Consider the following 24,526-nt stretch of genomic DNA (forward strand, 5'->3'; position numbering starts at 1 on the left):
TTGAATGCAGTCATAGTCCAATGGAATTCATTCTCACAAACAGTTGCTCCAAAATTAGACCAAACTCATCTAGGCAGAGAATCAAAATCAAGTGAAGTATTAGTACCGTTTTATAAATCCTTAATCAGACCATATCTGGAATACTGTATCCAGTTTTGGTCACCACAATACGGAAAAAAAAATGTTTGAGATTTTGGAAAAAGTGCCAAAAAGAGCAACCAAGATAATTAAAGGCCTGGAGACAAATATGGAGAACAGTTGCAGGAATTGGATATTGCCAGTCTAGAGAAAAGAAGGACTAGGAGGGACATGATAGCTGTATTCCATTATTTGAGGGGCTGCAACAAAGAAATCAGGGTCAACTTTTGGTAGGGACTCCTGCTTGAGCAGGGGGCTGGATTAGAAGACCCCCAAGGTCCCTTCCAGTTCTGTTCTGATTGGCAGCTTGTTCCCTGGCTATATAAAAAGTTCTCATTGCGCTGTTAACAAACTGGGAAAACTTGTCCCAGCATATTATTGTTCTTATTTCTCTTGCCGTTATCTGTTTTATCAAGTACTACATCTTGTAAAAGCAAACGTTCTGTATTGCATTGTCTTTTGCTTCTCATCCCCTTCTGATCGTTGCAAACTCGGCTTTAATTTTTATTTGAAATAGGTAATTCGGATAAACTACCCCTTCCAAATTTTATCTTTATTTAATTTTTTTTAATCTTCCCCCCGCCCACCGTTTTTCGCGAGGTAACTATCGTTTATTCCTTATATTTATTTCTGGCTGTGTACGCTGTTTTCTTTCTTTAATCAGCAAACGTCTCTTTCGCTGACCCGGAAAAACACGGAGCGCCGAGCATCCGCATATTCCGAGAAAAACGAAACTTTAACACTGGCTTTAAAAAAATATGTCGCTCTCCTTCGCATACTTCGCCTGTCTCTTGCTGTTTCTGCCGTTTACACGTGAGTAACCAGAAAACCGAATCGCCAAAGTTCCTACAGGGCTCATGAATGTCCCGGGACTGAAAAGACGCTCGCTGGGAGGGAGCAAAGCGAAGCCCGGGACAGGAGGGGGACAATATTGCATCTGGGGGACTGGCCTGAAGGACTTTTCGCTTTTTAGCTCCCGCTCACCTTCTAGGCAGAAATAATTCCCGCCCCCCGGCAGATAATTCTTCCAAGGGAAAAGGCGCAGCGGGGTGTCGCGGCAAATTGCCACGAAGTCTTTGGAATCTAAGAGAAGTTGCTTAAAAGGACGAAAAAGGTTCGGTCTGCACTCCCGCGGTTGCTAATCCGTCGCGTAAGCGTTTCGAAATCAGTCTTTTAAAAAACGGTTCAGCGCTGCGTTTACAATAGAATAGAATAACAGAGTTGGAAACCCTATACCATTTCAGACAAATGAAATGACTGGTTATTTTCAGCATGAAAAGCATAAAGGATACCATTTCTTGCCTCAAATGGCTATCCAACATCTTCTTAAAGACTTCCAGTGTTGGGGCATTCACAACTTCTGGAGGCAAACTGTTCCACTGATTAATTGTTCTAACTCAGGAAATTTCTCCTCGGTTCTAAGTTGCTTCTCTCCTTGATTAGTTTCCACCCATTGCTTCTTGTTCTACCCTCAGGTGCCTTGGAGAATAGTTTGACTCCCTCTTCTTTGTGGCAACCCCTGAGATATTGGAACACTGCTATCATGTCTCCCCTAGTCCTTCTTTTCATTAAACTAGACATACCCAGTTCCTGCAACCCTTCTTCATGTGTTTTAGTCTCCAGTCCCCAAAATCATCTTTGATGCTCTTCTCTGCACTCTTTCTAGAATTTCCACATCTTTTCTACATCGTGGCGACCAAAACTGAATACAGTATTCCAAGTGTGGCCTTACCAAGGCATTATAAAGTGGTATTAACACTTCACGTGATCTTGATTCTATCCCTCTATTTATGTAGCCTAGAACTGTGTTGGCTTTTTTGGCAGCTGCTGCACACTGCTAGCTCATATTTAAATGGTTGTCCACTAGGACTCCAAGATCCCTCTCACAGTTACTACTATTGAGCAAGGTACCACCTAGACTGTACCTGTGCATTTCGTTTTTCTTGCCTAAATGTAGAATCTTACTTTTTTCACCATTGAATTTTGTTTTGTTAGATAGTGCCCAATGTTCAAGTCTATCAAGATCCTTCTGTATCTTAAGCCTATCTTCTGGAGCAAGGATGGCTAAGCTTTTTGTCGTCGCATGCCGAACGTAGGCGTGTCCCTGCACCCAAAATGCAATGCGCACGAGACCGTTTCCGCACCCCATTTTGGACCTAGTAGGGCTCCCTGCAGCCTCCTGGGACCAAAATGGGCCACTGGGGGGCGCTGCACCCCCCACACTCCCCCTCACACTCACACATGCATGTGCGACCCATGTGCCATGTGCCACACACATATGCAGTAGAGACATGAAAATCGGCTGGTGGGAGGTGCATACACAAGTACGGTGGACCTAAGCTGGTGTGACGGTTCGCATGCCCACAGAGAGGGCTCTGCGTGCCACCTGCGTCACACGTGTCATAGATTCACCATCACGGTTCTGGAATTTTGGCTATTCCTGCCAGCTTGGTGTCATCTGCAAATTTGATGAGTTCCGCATTTATTCCCTCATCTAAATCATTGATGAAGATGTTGAAGAGTACTGGGCCTAAAACAGAGCCTTGGGGTACTCCACTGCATACGTCCCTACATGTAGATGCAGTTCCACGGTGAGTGCGGTTGGTCAGCCAGTTACAAATCCATCTGGTGGTGATGTTGTCTAACTCACATTCTTCTACTTTATCTAGTAGTAGGTTATGGTCTACTTTATCAAATGCCTTACTGAAGTCCAAGTAAACTATATCGACGGCATTCCTCTGGTCCACTAATTCTGTCACTTTGTCAAAGAATGCAATAAGATTAGTCTAGCATGATCTGTTTTTGACAAACCCATGTTGGCTTTTGGCTATTACTTTGTTTCTTGATGTTCACTGATTTGTTGCTTGACTATCTTTTCCGGAATCTTCCCTGCTATTGAGGTCAGGCTGATAGGTCTGTAGTTTCCTGGATCTATTCCCCCCTCCCCTTTTTTGAATATGGGAACTACATCAGCTCTTTTCCAGTCCGCTGGCAGTTCCCCAGTGCTCCAGAATCTTTGAAAGATATAGTTCTGAGATCTCATCTGCCAGTCCCTTCAGAACCTTGGGGTGTAAGCCATCTGGTGATTTGAACTTGTCTCGGATAGACAGGTGCTCACTTACCATTTACTTCTCTAATTTAACTTGTGTTCCTAATGCTGTTTTTTGGACTGTTTTTTACCTTTGTGTAAAGACAGATGCAAAATACGAATTAAGTAGTTCCCCTTTCTCGCTGTTGCTTGTCATCTTCTTGCCACTTTCTCCCAATAATGGACCAATTGTTTCCTTGACTTTTTTCTTGTTTTTAACAAGTTTTTTCAAACTTAGCCAATTTAAGATGTGCAGATTTGAACTTCAAAAGTTCTGGCAACCTTTGCGGGCTTTTTGCTGACATTGGAATTGAAAAGTTGATGTTTGTGGGCTTGCTTACAGATAAGGGATGGGATATGGAACGAAGAGATAGCTGTTTGTAACTGTAAAAGGAGGTCAGAGGCTTACTAAATGTGTCTATATAGTGCTATATAGTATGAAAGTTCAAACTATAGTATGAACTATAGTAGTAAATGAAGGTTTGAAGTCGCTTCTTTATGTGTTTCTTTTTTTCACCATTTTCTTTTTTTTCTATTGGTTCTTTTTTTAATCTGCTTTTATTTTTTCTTATGATTCTTTTTTCTTTCATTTGTATTAGTTTTTACTATTTTTATCAACATCCGTAATAAAATTATAGAAAAATGGAAGGTTTCCTTCGTCTTTTTTAAGCACATAAAATTGGCAAGAGTTCTGCCACTTCCCTTTTCAGCCCATATGATAGGAATATATTTTCCCTTTTCTGTCCCCAAGGATGTCAGGGATAAACCATATGGATAAATCAAAGGAAAACTTGTGTCCTTGGGTGGGTGGGTGGGTGGGTGGGGGTTTCAAGGACTGTAGCCAACAGCTTGTTGAGATAGATGTGGTGGAGAAGCTATGGTTGATGCCTGGTGTCTTGCCAGTGGCAAATGCAATGGGATGGCAACGGACCCAGCTGGATGGTCATTTTTTGAGAACTGTGGCAATGGGGATTGGGGGATCAAAGCCCTTAGTTCAAGAGGGCTTGACTTCTGTCTATATAGTTGTGATGAAATATAGTTTCATGGTTTGGATAGCCAGAAGGGGAAATTTATGTATGTATGTATGTATGTATGTATGTATGTATGTATGTATGTATGTATTTATTTATTTATTTATTTAGTGGCAAACATATGCAACCCACCTTCCTTCTCCTTTTTTTGATACAACAACAACAGCCCTGTGAAGTGGATTGGAGTTACAGTGACTGGCCCAAAGTTACCCAGGTGATTTTCATAGGCTAAGGCAGGATTTTAACTCCCAGTCTCCTGCTTTCTAGCCTAGTGCCTTAACCACTAGGCCAAATTGGTTTTCCAGTTTGGCATTCCAGAGGGCAAAGAGTAAAGCATGGAGAGTTTGGTCAGGGGAAAGAGAGTTAAGAAGGATCCTCCTTAGCATTTCCCAAAGTATATCTATAGTATAGTGATGCAAATAGTTGCTTTAGTTTGGCAAGATTTTTGTCTAGAGGTGAGGAACAATAAAGGCAGCTGCTCAAAATTACGGTAACTCCACTTGTTTTTCTTGGTTCTTGGGAGCCTGACACTAGTTTATTTTGTTGCATTTCTTGCCCTAGTAGGCGGGGCTTGCCACTTGAATCTGGACAGGTTTCCTTGTTAGGCTGTCAGAGATGTCAAATTTAAGGCCCGTGGGCCAGATCCACAGTGCCTCTGTCAGCGAAAATGGAGCTCGGGAGGGTCGCACCCTCCCTCTGTGCTCCGTTTTCACTGGCAGAGGAAAGCTAGCAAAACAAACTAAAAACATGTTTCTTTCTCCTTTTGCATTTGAGCATGAAGGGGAAAGGAAAAGAGAAAGAGAAAGAGAAAGAGGAAAGACAAAGACAAAGAAGTAAAGATGGGAAGAGAATCAGGAAGGAAAAATAAGAAAAGAGGGGAAGGAAGAAGAAAGGGGAAGGAAGAGAGAAGGAAAAAGAAGAATAAGAAGGAAGGAAGGAAGATTATAATGAGAGTGAGGGAGAGTCTAAGGAAAGTCCTGCCTTAGCACTTGGCCACCACAGGTGCCACCCCCCCCCAACACAAATGACATCAAACTGGCCACGCCCACCTGGGCCTTCGAGGTCAAACCCAACCCTGATGTGGCCCTCAATGAAATCGAGTTTGACACTCCTGGACTAAGTCATTAGTTTTTATACCCCTTTGAAATGGTAGCTGTTGGCACACTGATCAAATGTCAAGAAATGCCTCACTTAGAGGAGATCATTAGAAAGAAAAACTGTCCCTTTACTGCTATAGGTTAATGTGGAAATAGATTATGAATTTCAGAAGGAATCTACATTCAAATTTTAGCCAGTTTTATCAAGGAACCCTTATAATTGTACGTAGTACAGTCACAGAATAAACCTTCCTTTACAAAACTACTCTTCACATGAAGGATATATAGTATAGTTCCATCCCAATTGAGTATTTATTTGTCAGACTGATATGCATAATAAATTTAGCACAGCAAGATCAAAATAAAATGAGACAGCAATAAATAACCATACGCTAATTAATGAATTAAGCAATAAAGTTTTGTTTCAGATGGTGCATTATGTACCATCCAATAAAACTATTTTCACTAGTTTCACAAGACCATCACTGAGGGCCCAGCCTGCCTTTTGAAGAGGCGCTATGAAGAAAAAACCCAACATTTTCTGGCTTCAACCCCTTCCCAGCTCACAAAAGCTTGGAAATAAAAATTAGCTTCTCATGAGAAAATATTTCAGATGAGTTGATCTCAACTAAGACGACCTCTAGATACAACAACTAGACACAAGGACAGTTTTTCCCCCTATAATCATGACTCTGCCATACAACTATTTCCCACAAAACTGTCTTATGCCCTGGGATGTCAAACTATCTAGGAGGGCTGTGTTACTACTATCCTTCTCATCTTTCCTATTATCTATTTCCTTAGCTTCTTATGACTATAACTGTGTGGTTTGTATCTTATGATTTTTCTTTATTGTTTTTATTAGTATATTTTTATTCATTAGTATAACTAATATTTAAATACTTAACAACATTAATAAATATGTGACAGTTGCCAAGGGTCTGCAACAGCTATAAGTGTAAAAATAAATTCATTTTCAGTGCCGTTGTAATTTTTAACAACCACTAAGTGAACTGTGAGGACCGTCGGTAGTACCTTGTTGATTTTTTAACAGCAATTCTTCCTGTTGCCTTTCTCTTTCAGAGGCAGCTTTGACCGTTACAGTCCCCGAAGGCCCAGTTCAAGGCAAACCAGGTTCTGATGTCCTGCTGCCTTGTTATTTTGAAGACTCTTCTGGGTCCATAGATCCAAAAAGCCTAAGTGTGACATGGCGTGTGGGTTCAAGAGCTATTGCTAGGTTTGAAGATAATTTGAAAATCCTTCAGCCAGGGGTAAATATGTATCCTACGGAAGTGCTACAGGGCAACGCCAGCATTCTGCTTCCAAATGTGCAGGATGCAGATGGAAAGAGTTACACTTGCTTTGTTATCCACAGCCCTGACAGGGAAGAGAAGACAATAGAGTTGAGAGTGGAAGGTAAAGGAAACCAGGGGAAGCGGAATGAAGGTCATATGATAACCTTAAAAATATTTAAAGCGTGACCGCGGCACAGGTTAAAAGCCTTCACCTGGGACAGACCTGGGCATTTTATGGCCTGCAGGCCACATCTGGTGGGAGACGAAGCAGGGGCAGGGATGGAATGGAATGGGTTAAAGAGGGCAGGAATTGGGTGGCTGGTGGGTAGGGGATAGTGCTGGCAGCCTTCCACAATAGTCCTTGGCTCCTTGGGAAAAGTAATTGCCTAACCCTGACCAAGGCCACAATTTTAAAAGTGTTTTGGGGGGAATTAGGGGTCACTGACTATTAATGATGTTAAAACATACATGACTTAGAGAGAGAAGGTAGCAGTTATAAAGTAATAAACAACAAAGTAAGGAAGAGCTTAGCTGTTCTAGTCCAACTTTCTTTTTGTAAGGCATACCCTCTGACCTCCATTTCTGCAGGTATAGATCTATTTCAAGCTATTTAGCTCTCATCAGCTAGCCATACCCTTACTGGGATTAGTGGCTCCTAATACATCTGCCTTATATGTAATACAGCCCAGGTTCTAATCCCAGTAAGGGTATGGCTAGCTGATGAGAGCTAAATAGCTTGAAATAGATCTATACTAGTCTCCCTTTATTTATTTATCAGCACAAATACAACACAAACATAGCAAAGGCAACATTAAAATAAAAATATGGTTTTCTGTCTGGATGGTCTTCTGTAATGAGCAAAAGGACAGAAAGGGGGAGTAGTGAGCTCCCTCCCATATTTGGGCATACCAGGGGTTGTAACACACACACACACACACACACACACACACACACGTGTGTGCGTGTGTGTGTGCGTGTGTGCGTGCGCACATATGCAAACACATACACACATACACACACACACATACGTACAGTACATACATACACATACACACATACACACATACACACAGTACATATATACATATATATACATAATTAGAATTAATATGTAAATAAAACAATTCCCTGTCAATTTACCTATGCTATCTGTATCATCTGCCATTAGATTTTGTTGTCTGGGGATTAGCTATTATTTGAGTTGGCCATTGGAGAGATTATTCTCAGTAGTGTCTTCTTTTTCTTTGAATTTCTCTGAATTTCCTCCCTTGAAATGTTTGCTACTTTGGTTTGCCCATAGAATTACTTGTCAGCCAAAATTCTTCGTGTTGTCGGACTGTGTCCTTTGACTTTACTACACTGTTTCTTACATGCTAATGTTGTAATCTCACAACTTTTATACATTAATTTTATCTATGTATGAATGCAGTTTCTTAATTTGTTTCTTGTGTTTCATTAGATTCATAAGGAACAGAAGTGGATGCAACCTCTGCCTGATACTGAGTCAAATGCATCTTTCTACAACTCGAATACGTGTTTGTTATAGTGTGTATGTGCAGTTGTTTATTGACCCAGAGTAAGAAAGTTGGGAAGGACAGGTGCAGAAGTTGAGCCATGCTTTCCATCATGCCACCTTCTTTGTGACAAAATTATAGCTTTGAAACATTTCCTGTAGGAAACTAATAATCTTTCTATTCTTGTTTTTGGAGTCTTCCCATTCTCTCTTGCATGTGTCTTCCATATGTTGACTTGCACATTTCCAAGCAATACTGAGTAGCAGTAGGTGAATGGTGGATCACGGCTGTTGGCCTTCAGTGCTGATTATGGATTTAATTGAGTCGCTAGATAGTAAGAACGTCTTCTTGTATCCTCTCTGTTCCCAGCTCCTCCACTTGTTAAACTTCTCTCTACAAAAGTACAGTTGAACAAGCCAAACACGGTTGCGTGTACAGCAACAGATTTCTATCCTGGCAATATATCCATGACGTGGTTCCGAAATGATAAGATTGTGCAAGGCCCCGAACAGCCTCCTATTCAGCCCAGCACCGGCCAATTGTTCAGAGCAGAAAGTCTCCTGAAGCTCGTACCAGAATTTTCGGATGCCAAAGACAACTTCTCTTGCCACATCAATCACCAAGCACTCAAAGGGCCAGAGGTATCACAATTCCAACTGCGCTTGCAAGGTGAGTATAACCTTTTGCTCAAAAAGCAAGGAATCTAGGTCAGTCTTTCTCCAGTTGTCCAGTCACAATCTCTTTATTTTAAACTGTTTCTTGAGATTTGGGCTGAAAGGCAGAGCTGGGTGCACAAAATGCATCACCTTGTTCATTTAAATCTTTATTTAAAAAAAATCCTAATTGACTCCATTTATGTGTCCCAGCCAGTTACACACCCTTATCTTACAAACCTCATGTGGCTTGGTTATCATGACATCTTGAAGTCGGAACCAAACAAACTGCACTGTTGTGTAGCATGAACCAGCCACTAGCTTCTTCTCAGAAGGTTCAAAGCTAGCTTTAGACTCAACTTGGAGACATTTTCTGCCTTATGGGTAATGTCACTCTTTCAGCCAATCTGTAGTTAGTGGAAGAAGAGAAGTTCATGGACACTTGTATATTTTCTCATGCTAAATTGAAAGATACCACACGGTGTTTTTTTTATATCAGTGCCCCAAAGGATATGTACAACTTGGATATCTGGTGATAGAAAAAAGAGGAAATCACCCCCTCCCCCAAGGAAATAGGAAAACATAACATTCCCCTTTATAGTCTTTATTGATTAGCCCTTGGGCCATATCAAAGTGCAAAGTTCCAGAAACAAATTATTACTAAAATTTGATAAAAGCAATTTAAAATTGAATTTGATAAAATACAATTTAAAATGGAATTGGAACAAAATACGAAGTCTAAAGTAAAATTGGAATAGAATATAATAATTTAAGTTATAGATAAAATACGATAAAATTATATTTCGGTTTCACCCCTGCAATATACCCCAATCAGTCCCACATATGCAGGTCTCAACTGAACCATTTTGATTAAGTACTGTGCTGTGTTAAATGTTATTTTCCAGTTCTGGCCACACATAAGGTGTTTTGATATGGGGATCCCAATGGGTCATTTGTTTAGTATATAGACCAAGGTACCTGTCTCTCACCACCTTATACAAGCAACAATCAAATAGGATGTGAGCCAGGTCTTTGCTGTTCTGCAAATGCAGAGGTGCTTATTGTAGGGTATAGAATGGAATCTTCCATATCTGACCATTGTGTTAAGCTGTTCGAATCTTGCTTGCGTAAATATCTCCCTAAGATGTTTTGGCAGTTATACCTTCAAACAGCTGTCTACTTGAAACGTACCTTTGTAATCTGTATTTAGTGGAAGAAGACAAGCTCTAGGGCACATATGCATTTTCTCATGCTAACTTGAAAGATACCACATGGTGTTTTTTATCTGGGTGTCCAGAAGGATATACGCAGCTTGGATATCTGGTGATAGAAAAAAGAGCAAATCATCCCCTTCCCCCAAGCAAATAGAAAACATAACAAAGTAATCATCATTCCCGCAGAAGCTGAGCCCCTAACGCAAAAGCTTCAGAATCAAAGTCCTTCACAAAGGAAAAGCTAACTAAAACAGTCCAGAACTCAGCTAAGCATAATAGTGTCAGGCTAGCTGATAAGAGCCTACAAGAGAGCATCTTAAAGTAAACTCTGAAACCACAGGAGATAGTTCTTTTGCTTTCAACTAAAATAATGAGGACTGACAAGATTAAGACAGTAGCGCACCAGATTTACCACGTGAAGTGTTAATACCACTTTATAATGCCTTGGTAAGGCCACACTTGGAATACTACATTCAGTTTTGGTCACCACGATGTAGAAGAGATGTGGAGACTCTAGAAAGAGTGCAGAGAAGAGCAACAAAGATGATTAGGGGACTGGAGACTAAAATATATGAAGAACGGTTGCAGGAACTGCGTATGTCTAGTTTAATGAAAAGAAGGACATGGAGAGACATGACAGCAGTGTTCCAATATCTCAGGGGTTGCCACAAAGAAGAGAGAGTCAAGCTATTCTCCAAGGCACCTGAGGGTAGAACAAGAAGCAATGGGTGGAAACTAATCAAGGAGAGAAGCAACTTAGAACTGAGGAGAAACTTCCTGACAGTTAGAACAATTAATCAGTGCAACAGCTTGCCTCCAGAAGTTGTGAATGCCCCAACACTGGAAGTCTTTAAGAAGATGTTGGATAGCCATTTGTCTGAAATGGTATAGGGTTTCCTGCCTAGGCAGTGGGTTGGACTAGAAGACCTCCAAGGTCCCTTCCAACTCTGCTATTGTATTGTATTGTATTTACATTTCCATCCCTCCTGGTGGCTAGGATTAACCTCTTCCTTCCTCAATGACCAAGCCAGAAGAAATTATCCCATCCAAAGGCACACCAGCAAACCCCATGAAAATATCTGAATCTCATACGCTAAAAAAAAAGAATATAAAACCTTCAATATGTGGTTCTCAGGTCAGCTGGCTAGCTCAGAACCCATTGCGGATGTCCCTATCCTCTGGCTTCCAAAAATAAACTTCTTTGTGGAAGCTTGCTTTCTTGTCTATTTGTCCTACAGTGCTAATAGCCTTATCTCTGCTGGAGGGATGAAACAAGGGAATTTTTCTTCCAATACTGCCAAAGGAGGGGGGGGGGGAGATTAAAGTACTAAGTTGAGTCCCCTATAAAATCAGAACACGGCACACACCATTTTGACAACATTGCACCTTTCAGACACAGTAGTGCACAATCTAAGGTCCCAGTGCTCCCTAACGCTCCCCCAAAATTGGGTGTGAGCCCCAGAGCTGTTGTTGGAAGAGAGAAATAAAAACGCAAGAATACTTCAGCAACTTCATAGATCTGTAACAATGGTTATTCAAACGGCATGTGATAAAAGCTACAATAGATTTACTGTCTTGATAGGTTGGTTCTTTGAGACTGTAAATACACCTCTCCCTCTGCTAGCACAACTCAAATGTCAGCCTAGGGGTCCGTAGAGCTTAGGGAAACTGCCTATATTCCCACTGGTGGGTATCTGGCCTCTTGGTTCTCTGTAGAATTCAGGAATACCCAAACTGAGCTTTGAGGGAGCCTCATGGCTCATGACCTGTGTTTGTTTCAGATCAGTGTTTCTCAAACGCAGCAATATTTAAGATGAATGGACATCAACTCCCAAAATTCCTTGCCTTACAACAGTTCATTCAGTGACGGAAGTTACAACGGCACTAAAAAATGTAACTAATAACCTTTTTTTTAACACTTACAATCCATTGCCGCATCCCCATGGCCACGTGATCAAAATTTAGATGTTAGCTCATGATTATGAGATTTAGACTCATAGTTATGAGATTTATTGCAAGGTTCCAGGATCATGTGATCATCTTTTGCAAAGTTCTGGCAAGCAATGTCAAGTTCTGACCTAGGATTCCCAGCAGCACGAAGTTGAGTCCTCGTCCTTTAATTTACACTGAATTCCTCTCCAGCAAAGTCTTTCCTGTGCCACAGTCTTTCCAGATAGTACACAATTACTAACCTTTATCAGGCTTGGAGAGTGGCCAGGCCAGATATCTCTCAGACTCAACAATACTTGGCAAGAATGCAGAAATGAACTAATTTTCTATTGCAAACACCCCTCTCCTTTAGCTCCTCTTTTATTCCCTATGGGAGGGGCCATTCACCGTCCACCTGTGGACTTACTCCCAAGTCAACCCTTGTTCCTTAGCTGATCCCTTTGTCTAGCAACTCTGCACTTGCGCACACTAGGAACAGGCTCCAGCTGTTTGTCTGCCTCACTGATATCCAACTCAGAAGGCAGCTGATAACTGTCAGATGGCCCTGGCCCAATGTTCCCTCTAATTTTTTTTCAGTGTGAGCAGAAAAGTATAGTGTTTGAGCGGCACATTTTATGCCTGAGCAGCACCTGAATTTTTTTCACAGGTGTCACCTAAGACAACAACAAAATCAGTATTATTTGAAACTCAAAGTTATGTTTATTCAAGGTACCCGCTTAATTAAAAGTGTTATATAGTATCATTTAACAACGCTCCTGCTTAGCAACCAAAATGTTGGGTCAGAAACTCTGGCATTTGAAGCACGCAAGTCTTAAAGCTGTCAAGTTACAAGATCCTTGCATCCCTAACCCTTTAGAAAAAAAAACCCAGGGTCTTCAAACCTGACAGCTTGAAGACTTGTGGACTTCAACTCCCAGAATTCCTCCTCCAGTCATGTTGTGGCGACGTCATCAGCGTGGATCTGCTCCATCTTCGGGTTTTTTCACAGGGGGCAGGGCTGCTGCTGAAGATGCTGACAAGCCCTTGCCGCCACCAGAATAACAGCTGCCTCCTCCTCCTCAAACAACACCACCACATTTGGAGTGAAGCCGCCAAAGCTCCCGCTGGTGCCCCCACCCGTGGCAGCAGCGGCGGCGTGTCCCCCTCCACTCGGAGCGGAGCACCGAGTTACCTGCCTTCTCCTCCTCCGCCGTGCTTTTGAGAAGCCATGAGGCTTTTTCCCCCTGCTCCCACCCCCTCCGCCGCCTTCCTACTGGCTCCTGCGGCCTCATGGCTCCTCAAAAGCACAGCAGAGGAGGAGGGGGCAGCAGGGGTAACGCGGGTGCTCCGAACAGAGGGGGAGGTGCCGCTACCACGGGCGGGGGCGCCGGCGGGAGCTTTGAAAAGGCTTTGGGGGTTTACTTTAGCTGCAGCGCCGGGCGCAAGCAGCTAGGATTGGCCGCCCACAAAGGACCTCCCCGGGCTTGCTTTCCTGAACTCAGTCCCCCGCGCTCATCAAAACAAGTCCGGGGAGGTCCTTTGCGGGCGGCCAGTTCTAGCTGTCTGCAAAGGACCTCCCCAGCCTCCGGCGCCTGTGACCGTACAAAACACTGCGTGGCAGTTGGAAACTGCTGCGCGGTGTTTTCTTGCCACCTGCGCGGGCGCGCAGCCGCGCACCTTAGAGGGAACAGTGCCCTGGCCCCATCTGTGCCTCTGATGCAGAGCCCTCAACAGAGCCTTCCCCAGTCTCCAGGACTGGCCCACGTTCCTCCCCAACCTCCTCACTGTGCAAATCTGCTGCCAGCTCCGCTGACTGCTGGCAGGCCACAACATGTCAATGGGGAAGCCAGACATCACTTAACAAAGATGTTATTAATCACTGCAGTGATTTACTTAACAACCTTGGCAAGTAAGATCACAAAATGGGGCAAAATTCACTTAATAACTGTTTCACTTAACAACAGATATTTTGGGCTCAATTGCATTCATATGTTGAGATGTACAAGCATCTTAAAGTTGCCAAGTTTAAGAAACACTGTTTTAGATGGAAGAGAGGAACAGTCAGTAGCTGGAAAACGATTTTGATGTTCCCTGATTGATCAGCTGAAGCAAGCCGATATCAACTGACCCTAGTTCACACAGCAGCTGTGTCAACAATACAGCTAGTCTTTGACTTATGACCCCAATTGAGCCTAAAATGTCCATTACTATGCAAGACAGTTGTTACGTGAATTTTACCCAATTTTACAACATTTCCCCCCCCCACAGTTAAGTACAGCTGCCACCAAACCTTTGGGCACCAGGGACCAGTTCCATGGAGAAAGTTTTTTTCTGTGGATCAGAGGGGGCATTGCTTCTCATGCTGCCTAAATCCTATGAATGGTGCTATGCTTGTTTGCGTGGCCTGGTTGCTGATATGCCATGGCCTGGTGCTGGTCCACAAACCAGGGGTTGGGGACTCCTGGTTAAGTGAATCACAACTGTTGTTAACCTAGTAATATGGTTGTTAAGTGAATTCGACTTCCCCATTCACTTTGCTTGTCAGAAAGTCCCAAATGTGATCGCATGACGCTGGGACACTACAACCATCATAAATACACACCTTGCTAATCTGAATTTGGATCACCTGTTGATGAGGATGCTGCAATGGTTGTAAGTGTGAAAAATGGTTATAATTCACTTTTTTGCACTGACGCTAACTTCAAACAGTCACTAAATAAATGGTTGTAGTTGAGGGCAACCTGTCATCCCAGGTGGCTCCAAGAGTGGCTTCAAGAAGTTAGGAACTGATGATGGGAATTGTCTATTGCAGTGTTTGTCAACCTTGGCAACTGGCTGACTGAGGAATTCTGGGAATTGACGTCCACCCATCTTCAAGTTGCCAAGGGTGAGAAACACTGGCCTATTGGATGCAGGACTTCAAAATTTCCTTCCTCTCTTTGCAGCTCAGCCCATCCTTCAGCTGATCACAAGGCCACAAGGGGAGAAATTTGTAGCGGCCCTGTGCAATGTGAGCAAATTTTATCCCTCTCAAATCAACATTCAGTGGTTGAAAAACGGAGAGCCACAAGAGCAAGTAAAGTCGGAGGTGTACCACATGCACAATGGGATGTTTTCCATCAACAGTGTCTTCTTTCCAGAGAAGAGTGATGTTGAAGTCACCTATGCTTGTCGAGTAGAACACGAAGCTTTGGAAACCTCATTGGAACAGTCTGTCCTTTGGCGACCAGAAGGTGAGGGAGATGTGATTATTCATCCCAGTCTCCCAGTTACCCAAAGTACTAGGAATACATTTTTTCTCTCACCTTCTTGGCCCACAGTTATTCCTACAGTTCCATCAACTACAGTGGCTCCTTGGCTGGTGTGTTTGGCTGGACTCGGTTCTGGATTGATACTAGGAGCTGGAATAACATACTGTATATATAAAGGTAACCTTTCACATCTAAAGAATGAAGGGTTTAATGGCAGTGATGAACTGCAGGGACAAAGCAAAGCCAGTGAAAAAACTAGCATAGAAGGGTCTGGGGATGTGGGAGGGGGAAGCACCGTACAACTAGTCCTTGACTTATGACTATAATTGAGTCCTGAGTTATGGTCATAGGTTGTTGTGATCCTACGTTAAGGCAACACATGACCAGACCCACTTTTTTTGGCAATTTTTTTGGCAGTTAAGTGAACACAGTGGTCGCTAAGAAAATCCATTTCCGCAATGACCTTTTTGTGCCAGAAACTGGAAGTAAATGCTGGAAACCCTTGAATAAGTTGCAAATTATGGTCATGTGACTGAGATGCTACACACAGCAGTAAAAGTGATCCAGTTGCCAAGTGCCCAAATTTGACCACATGACCATGCCAAAGATATGGCTGTCCTAAGTGAAAAGAAGTTGTAAATAGCTCTTTGGAGGAGTGTAGTGTCTTTTGAAGGTAATTAAGGGACCAAAGCAGGGGTGAAATCCACTTACCTTTGCTACTGGTTTAGCATGCGCACACGCTCGCACGCATCACCTCCATGCATGCACAGGACCTTCTGGGCATGCGCAGAGTGCACCTGCAAAGGTTAGCAAACAGTGAGGGGGGAGGGATCTGCTGTGCCACATGATTTAGATTAACTAGAAAGCTAGAAATCCTGCTTTTTAGATAATATGAATCATGCATCACCCAAATCGGTAACATTTTTTTTACAACCGGTTCAGGTGAACAAGTAGCATTTTTACTACTGATTCAGACAGACCAGTCCGAACTGGCAGCATTTCACCCCTGGGCCAATGGTAAGTAAATTAACATGTACCTTTTAATTACACTTTTTAAAATGTTCTCTCTATTTACAGCCAAGAATAACTCAGTTATGGGAACATCCAATGAGAAAAGGTCTCTTCAAAAGAATGATGAGGAGAAAGCACTTGGCATGTCAAAACCAAGACAAGGAGGGACCAGGAGTGAATTAAGACCTACAGAAGAGTTGGATTTTGCAGAAACACCGATTTTGACTGAATGATTACTATATATATATTCCGCTGAAAAACATGATCTGTGTAAAGCAAGCTACAGATTTATCTTTGATTATTTGTACAGTTCATTGTTTCCTTCCATGGCTTAAATAAATCACAAACATGTGAAGGCAAAGTATTTTTGAAAGACAAGAAGTGGACACTGCTCTTTGTAATAAGCCATCAGTCACAGATTTCTACTTTTCATTTTTTTAAATAAAGTTGGTGTACAAATTATGCTGTGAAGCCAAACACTAACCCTCGCTTTTAGTTAGTTACTAGAAAAGTGGGGAGGGGGGGGGAATCTTTCTTTTTTCTTTTAACTTTCTAGCTAGATGTATGCAAAAGATTTATCAAAGGAAAAAGTTCAAATTTGAACTACCTTATTTTTAGGATGAAACAATTATTTCAAGTGGGAAAAAGACTGCTTCGATCAGTTTGGAAGCTTTTCCAACTAAAAATAGTTGTTTGATATTCAAAATGGACCTGTTTGAATATCTAACATTTCATTCATTCATTCATTCTTCACCATTCATATTTGATTCTTGGCAGCGACTTTACAGATTATTCTCTGTTATCCTGTCAAGAAGAGCTTTTTTCAATTCTTCGATGTTCATCTTTGTATCAGCTTTGATGGTATTAAGCCAGGGAGTTCTTTGCAGCCCCTTTTTCTAACCATTTCTAGCATCCTTGACTTGTCCAATGAATTTGCATGCATGACATGGTCAAAATAAATCAGACATGGTGCTGTTTCTGGTTTAATATGATTGAACACCTTTTGGTTAGTTAGTTAGTTTCTGTTAGTTGTTCTGGCTGACCATGGTATATAGAATCATTTATGCCAGCACTACAGTTCAAAGGCATCTCTTTCATAAAGCCTTGTTTTTTAATCAGAGAGGCTATGATTGACATGCTCCTAGATTAAAGTATAGGTACTTACAACAGTTCACATCGTCATTGTTCAAAGTTACAATGGCTTATGAAAAGTGAAAACTATGACTTAACACCGATTTTCACAGTTTTGACCTTTGCTGCATTCCCATGATCATGTGATCAAAATCCAGGCGCTTGGCAGTTGGTTCATATTTATGTCCATTGCTGTGACCCAAGATCATGTGATCACATTTTGTGGCCTTCTGATGAGGAAAGTCAACAGAGAAGCCATTGACCGGGTTAATAACTTATCAACTGCAATGATTCACTTAACAACTGTGACAAGAAAGGTTGTAAAATGGGGCAAAGCACTGTTAACAAATGTTTCACTTAACAATAGAAATTTTGGGCTCAGTTGTGATCATAAATCAAGGACTACCTGTACAAACTTACGGGGTTATTTTTCATTTAAAAAAATATTCCCTAATGGTTGCTGCCCATTTAAAAAAACAAAACAAACAAAAACGTAAAACATTTTAGTGTTGTTGTATCTGCCAGTTGAGCCTTGAGTGGAAAATAATTCATATTACTTTAAATTAAAATCATATGTTTAAAAATAAGAATAGTGGGTGTAAAGTAGGAAACCAGCAAGAAAATTATGTTTGGGTGGAGTTAATGAGATTTTCAAAAAGAAGGAACTGAGAAGTTTAAAGAACGAAAGGTAATGTATGAAATGGATGTGGAAGTAAGGTTTCAAGATTAGAAAGGTATGAAAAGATATAATAAGTGTTGCTGATATAAATTTAGCTACCTTCCTGCTTTTGCATGCTTACTATCTATTTAGTTTTTTTACATTTTTTTATGCTTTGGGTGAAGCTGCCTCCCCCAAAATACAATAGGAAAAAAGTATACTGCACATCTATTACATGGAAAGAAATATTGGAGTTTATGTTTTTCAAAATAATTCTACCAATGTATTAAAATCATGTTCATTATTAGAGCCATGTTGCAGAAAGTGAGGAACAAAATGTGGAAAATGCCACTGTAAATGATTTTTCTGTACTCCTCTCCATCATGCCGCTAATACTGGTGAGACAAGCCAAGAGTCATTTCTTGAACATTTTATAACCTAGTAGGTTTGTATGGTAAAATGTGCTATTTTAAAAAATCTGATCTTAAATCAGATAAATCTTTTAAAGCTTGAACAATTTTGATTGACCGTTTTAGCCAGAGGCATAAGCTTGTATAGATCCCAAGAAATTGAGAAATAAGGGGCAGACATAAATCTTTTTCTCTCTTTAGCTATAAACTTTTTATAAAAAGTTTATTATGAGATAAAGTACAAATTGAAACAAAAGTTAGAAAAGTTAAAGAGGAAATTAGATCACTGCAGAAAAATGGAAAAGAAAAAAAATATCGACTTCCCACTTCTGTACAGTAGAATACAAAAAAGTTATAGCCTCAACTCTTTGCTTTACATTTCTAAACATTTCAAGTCATATAGAATAGAATAGAACAGAATAGAATAACAGAGTTGGAAGGGACCTTGGAGGTTTCTAGTCCAACCCCCTGCATAGGCAGGAAATCCTATACCATTTCAGACAAAAGGTTATCCAACATCATCTTAAAAACTTCCATTGTTGGAGAATTTACAACTTCTGGAGGCAAGTTGTTCCACTGATTGATTGCTCTGTCAGGAAATTTATCCTAAATTCTAAATTGCTTCTCTCCTTGATTAGTTTCCACCCATTGCTTCTTACTCTACCGTTAGGTGGTTGGAAAATAGTTTGACTCCCTCTTCTTTGTGGCAACCTGAGATATTGAAACACTGCTATCATGTCTCCCGTAGTTCTTTTTATTAAACTAGACATACCCAGTTCCTGCAACAGTTCTTCATATGTTTTAACCTCCAATTCCCTAATCATCTTTGTTGCTCTTCTCTGTAGTCTTCCTAGAGTCTCCACATCTTTTTTATATATATTTATATGAACAGTCTCATTCTAATAATCAAATCCTAAAGTCAGTTTCATTATTTTCAGTTTCAAGTACAAAGTCTAGAAGTGGCTTCCAAGTAGAACCAAAGCTAGATAAAATTCTTCCTTTTAATCAAAACAGTCAATTTTAGGGTTAGGGTTAGGGTCTCCATCAATTCCATCACCTTTGTCACCCATTCTTCCATTGTAGTCATAAACCTTTCTCAGTGTTAATTCAACTTTAGACTTGCTGCTTAGGCTCCCATTTACTAACACCCCCCCCCCCCCAAAAAAACACCCCAATTTGAATTCACATCTTGTTCATTTTAATTACAGGCACATAGTCTACAATTCTAAGAGCAAGAAGTCCAAAATTCAAATAATGAAAAATGTCCATCTTAATTGATAAAAGAACACCTTACCTACGTTCTGAAAATAAGATAAACTCAATACTGAACAAGTATATTTAATTTCACTCCCCCACCCAAAGGATACACCGTGCTAATCTCTGCAAAGTGTTTAAGGTACTTAAAGTGAAGGATAATTCTAGAATACAGTATATGTTAAGCCTTTTTCTGCTCCATTGCATGAAAGTTTTAGAGTTACTGTCCCTTAAGGATATTTTGCTATATATGTCAAAAAGTGCAACAGCAGCAAAGAGAAGAAGGAAATGAAGGAGACAAATATAATAGTGCTTTCTTGTAGAATCTCACCTGCTACTGAGCATTTAATGCTTGTAAAAAATTCTTCTCTTCAGCCAGAAACAGTGCCATGAAATAGATCTCATAGACACAAAGTTTTATTAAGCATAGTTGCCATTCAAAACATATCCTGCATTGTTAATAAAAAGGTGTTGATTTAATATTGTATACAGGATCAAAACAGTGTGTCCTTGTAGGACTGTTACAGCTATTTTTAGCCGTGAAAACCCTATTTTGTTTAAATTTTTTCATATTTCTATCTTGGGGGCTCTCATTCTTGGGCCTCACATCCATACCCTAAAATTCTTGGAAGGCTATCTGATAGACTTGTCAAAGAATTTGAACCAGGCCAGCAGTTGGTTCAGGTCTAATGTCCTTTTCCTTTTGTAGATAAATTAACTAGACAGTTTTGCTTACTTAATTATCAAACTTATCTGTTAGGAGTAGAAGGGGAGGGCTTTAATATTTTAGTAATGCATTCAATTTCTTAGAGGGACATCTTCTACAGTACTGTGAATACATTTATACTTGTTGCTTGATGTCATGTGCCTTTGTTCTCCAAAAATGTATGAAAGCTGCACCAATTTGTGTACAGGTAGTCCTTGACTTAAAACCATTAGTGATTGTTCAAAGTTACAATGGAAGTGAAAAAAGTGACTTATGAGCATTTTTCTGACCGTTATTGCATCCCCATAGTCACCCCCATGATCAAAATTCAAATGCTTCGCAACTGACCCATATTTATAACAGTTCCAAAGTCCCTGGGTCATGTGATCACCTTTTGCGACCTGACAAGCAAAGTCATTGAGGAAACCAGATTCACTTAACAACCATGTGACTGACTTAACAACTGCAGTGATAACAACTGTAGTAGGAAAGGTTGTAAAAAGAGGAAAAATTCACTTAACAATTGTCTCACTTAGCAATAGAAATTTTGGGCTCAATCTTAATAATAATAAATAATAAATTTGAATTTATTAGCTGCTCCCTTTCCAGACAGGACTCGGGACGGCGTACAATAAAACATAAAACATATCTTCATGTTTATGACCTCTGGCGATGGCGGTCGCCTCCTGAAGCTCCGGAATACCAAGGAGCCCGGCGATGGGCGAAAAGGTTGTATCCGGCCCTCATTTCCATCCGAGGGTCGGGAGTCAGACAGCATGACCACCCTGGCCCATTTTGGACCCATTTGGGTCCGCCAGGGTGGGTCGGGAGGCTGGAGGGAAGGATAGAGAGAAGATGATGTGCGGAGTGGGGGAGAGAAACCGGCAACGGAAATGGCGGTGTGTGTGTCAGCAACAGCGGCGGCGGCAGCGTTTGGAGCGTTTTGGAGAGAGCGGCAGGAAGGAGGAATGTGAGAGCGGCTAGAAGGAGGAATTGTGAGGCTGGAAGGAAAGAGGCTGTTGCGCTGGTGAGGAAAGAGGCTGGTGAGCTGGAAATGGCGGCGTTTGTGACAGCGTTTTGGAGCGTTTTGGAGAGAGCGGCAGGAAGGAGGAATGTGAGAACGGCTAGAAGGAGGAATGTGAGGCTGGAAGGAAAGAGGCTGGTGAGCGGGTGAACTGAGAGGATTGGAAGGAGTGAGCTGGTGAGCTGAGAGGTTTGGAAGGAGAGTGAGGAAAAAAGTAGAGAGAGGAAAAAGAAGGAGTCGGAAGGAGAGAAGTTGATGAAGAGAGAGTAAGTGACTATGGCTGCGGCTGCAGCGACGCTGGAAGGACGCTGGAAGGACACTGGAAGGAGAGAGGCTGGCTCCAACAGCAGCCGCTGAAAGAGCTGCCATGGATGCCAGTAACATCATTAGGACATTGGGTGAGTCCCACCAACATCTGGATTTGAGGTGGGAGCCATGAGAGAGTAAGACTGGAATGGAGGTTGGGGGCGGCTGGGGGCGGCCTGGAACACCGGAGGTCACCGGAAGCCCTATATTAGGGCTATGGGTAGGCCACAGGGATGTCTAGGCCAAGACCATCTGCCCCCCAAGAACATCGGCCCTCTCCTAATCGGGAACTCCATTCCTTAAGAACTCTAGATTACCATCTATAAACTCTCTCCATGAACTCCCACCCACCTAGGACCACCTAGGATCATCTAGGCGGCTACTACCCTTTAGACCTTCTCTCCTCCACCCAGACCACCATTTGGACATCTAAGAACTCTTCCCCCCCTTTTTTTATGACTGACCATTTATCATCTATAACACCTTGACCCCATCGTGTTTTTAAGATTCTGAAGATTATTTATACGAGGCTAGACCTGCTCCGCCTGCGCGAGACCCCCCTCTCGCAGGCATGGCCCTTGATGCTTGTAAGGGCCCGCCTTGATGACAGGTTTATAGACCCCGAGAGGTGGAAGAAACGGAGGCTTAGGGGGTTTTTAACTAAATGTTTTTTATCCTTTTTAGGGGGTTCCAGGGAGGGTTATAGGGTAGGAGGGGAGGGAAATCTGTCCAGGAGGGGTGCCAGTGCCAGGCGAACAGGTGAGTCTAGGAGGGAAGTGAGTGTGGTGGAGGGGGGGGAGGGGAAAGAACGTTCCTATAGAGGGTTGTCTTATTACATTGGTCGCGGGGAGGAGGGGATGCGAGGACAGGAGAAGACCACAACGTCGGTTGGGAGACCGTGGTTGTTGGTTACACCCGGTCGTTTATACCAACCCCCGCAATCTAGGTGGTCAGGAACTACAGAGCCAGGGCCTGAGGCTGATGCTCTGCAATACAAGGTCCGTGACCAACAAGGCCCCCCTCATTAATGAGTTGATCCCAGAGGGGGAGCTGGACCTTGCAGGGATAACGGAGACCTGGTTGGGCCACGAGGGTGGTTTACCCCTCGTGGAAATGTGCCCACCGGGTTTCCGTGCATTCCATCAGCCTCGGGCCCTGGGTAAGGGTGGTGGGGTGGCGGTAGTTATACGGGAATGCCTAGAGCCGAGGGAGTTCACTGTACCTCAGATACCCGGACGTGAGTCCCTTGGTGTGAAATGGGGCCCAGGGAGGCAGTGGGGCTTGCTGATTGTATACTTGGCTCCTCACTATACGTCAGCAGCCCTGCCCGAGCTCCTCGAGCTGATCTCAGAGACGGCAGTTGAGACCCCCAAGCTTGTGGTTATGGGGGATTTCAACTTGCCGTCGACGGGGGAAGCATCCGAGGTAGCTCGGGAGTTCATGGTTTCCATGACAGCCATGGACCTGACCCAATTAATTCAGGGCCCCACACACGAAGGTGGCCACACTCTGGACCTTGTTTTTGTATCTGAACAGTGGGCGAGTGATCTGGGAAGAGGGGATGTAACCATTACTCCCCTGTCATGGTCAGATCACTCATGTCTCCGGCTGGACTTCCCTGGCACTACCCCCCACCGCAAGGAGGCGGAACCAAACTGTCCAAGTTGGTACCGCCCCAGGCACCTGATGGAACCGGATAGGTTCCAGATGGAGCTTGGGCCATTCCCTGTAGCCCTGACCCGCTCTCGCTCCGAGAACCTAGTGGCCGCCTGGAATAGGGCGGCCGCTGGGGCCCTGGACCAAGTTGCGCCTTTGCGGCCTCTCCTGCGGCGACGACCCACCCGGGCTCCTTGGTTTACTGAGGACCTGAGGGTGATGAAGCGCCATAGGAGACGCCTAGAGGGCAGGTGGAGGTCCTCACGCTCCGAATCTGACCGAACACAAGTAAGAGCCTATTTACGGACTTACATTGTGGCATTAAGAGTGGCCAAACGCAGATATTGTGCCACTCTTATTGCGTCCGCCGATAACCGCCCTGCCGCCCTGTTTTGGGTGACCCGCTCTCTCTTATCACAGAGGACGCGGGAAGCCCCTTTACAGGGCAGAGCAGAGGAGTTTGGGGAATATCTGCAGGACAAAATCGCTCAGATCCGGAGCGGATGGGCCCCCTTCAGTGGACCAGAGGAGCCGCCAACAGTGAGTCTTGTGAGACCACTCTGGGAGGAGTTTGCGTCTGTTGCCCCCGAGGATTTGGATAGGTTGCGTGGACAGCTGCGACCGACCACATGTTTAATGGACCCCTGTCCCTCCTGGTTGGTACTGGCATCCTGGGAAGTGACACGAGGCTGGCTACTGGGCTTGGTGAATGCCTCTTTGAGCGAGGGGTCCTTACCTGCCGCCTTGAAAGAGGCGGTGGTGAGGCCCTTACTCAAGAGGCCTTCCCTTGACCCGATGGAGCTAGCTAATTATCGTCCAGTCTCCAACCTTCCCTTTTTAGCGAAGGTTGTTGAGAATGTGGTGGCACAGCAGTTTCCACGACACCTTGAGGAATCCAAATATCTAGACCCACGCCAGTCCAGCTTCCGGCCCGGACACAGCACGGAGACGGCCTTGGTCGCGTTGGTCGATGATCTCTGGAGGGCCAGAGATAGGGGTTGTTCCTCTATCCTGGTCCTATTAGATCTCTCGGCGGCTTTTGATACCATCGACCATGGTATCCTATTGCGCCGGCTGGGGGGGGGATGGGAGTTGGAGGCACCGTTCTGTGGTGGTTTGGCTCCTACCTCTCTGACTGGACGCAATGTGTGTTGGCAGGG

At 43.1% G+C, this 24,526-nt stretch overlaps 1 gene segment (V, D, J or C); it reads left to right on the forward strand.

The window, feature by feature from the left end:
• Window positions 1-2,981: 2,981 nt before the first annotated feature.
• LOC309402053 (tyrosine-protein phosphatase non-receptor type substrate 1-like) lies at window positions 2,982-17,178 on the forward strand. The segment is given in 5 exons: window positions 2,982-3,248; window positions 6,438-6,770; window positions 8,533-8,832; window positions 14,905-15,387; window positions 16,288-17,178.
• The last annotated feature ends 7,348 nt before the right edge of the window (window positions 17,179-24,526 follow it).

Source organism: Natrix helvetica (genome assembly GCF_964273705.1).
Source record: "Natrix helvetica genome assembly, chromosome: Z".
Lineage (NCBI taxonomy): Eukaryota > Metazoa > Chordata > Lepidosauria > Squamata > Natricidae > Natrix > Natrix helvetica.